Source organism: Arachis duranensis, chromosome 5, assembly GCF_000817695.3.
Source record: "Arachis duranensis cultivar V14167 chromosome 5, aradu.V14167.gnm2.J7QH, whole genome shotgun sequence".
NCBI classification, from domain to species: Eukaryota; Viridiplantae; Streptophyta; class Magnoliopsida; order Fabales; family Fabaceae; genus Arachis; species Arachis duranensis.
The window spans coordinates 89,596,770-89,597,373 of record NC_029776.3 but is presented as its reverse complement, the minus strand read 5'-3'; positions in this window follow the sequence as shown (position 1 = coordinate 89,597,373).

Genomic DNA, 604 nt, shown 5'->3' with positions numbered 1-604 from the left:
CCAGTACACTTGCTGGTTAGTTGTGCGAAGTTGTGTTTATGCCATGGTATTGAACACCAAGTTTTTGGTTTCATCACCGGGGATTATTTGAGTTGTGAAAAGTAGTGATCACAACTTCGTGCACCAAGTTTTTGGCGCCGTTGCCGGGGATTGTTGAGTTTGGACAACTGACGGTTCATCTTGTTACTTAGATTAGGTATTTTTTCTTCAGAATTCTTAAGAATGAATTCTAGTGTTTCAAGATGATTTGTTGAAGTCTGGCTGGCTGTGAAGCCATGTCTAATTTCATTGGACCGAGGTTTCAACTTATCATCACAAGAGCTTGTTGATTTCTATCAATCTTGCTATTGGAGCAGTGATCTACTAAGGCTTGGCTGGCCATTGGCCATGTCTAGTGTTTTGGACCGAAGCTTTCTTTGAAAGCTTGGCTGGCTGTGAAGCCATGACTAATTCCTGGACCGGAGTCTTAGACTAGCATTGCACTGATTCCTGGAATTCTCATTAAGAACTTTGATACCTTTTTCCACTTAATTTTCGAAAAAAAGCACAAAAAAAAATTACAAAGTCATAAAATCCAAAAATATTTCTTGTTTGAGTCTAGTGT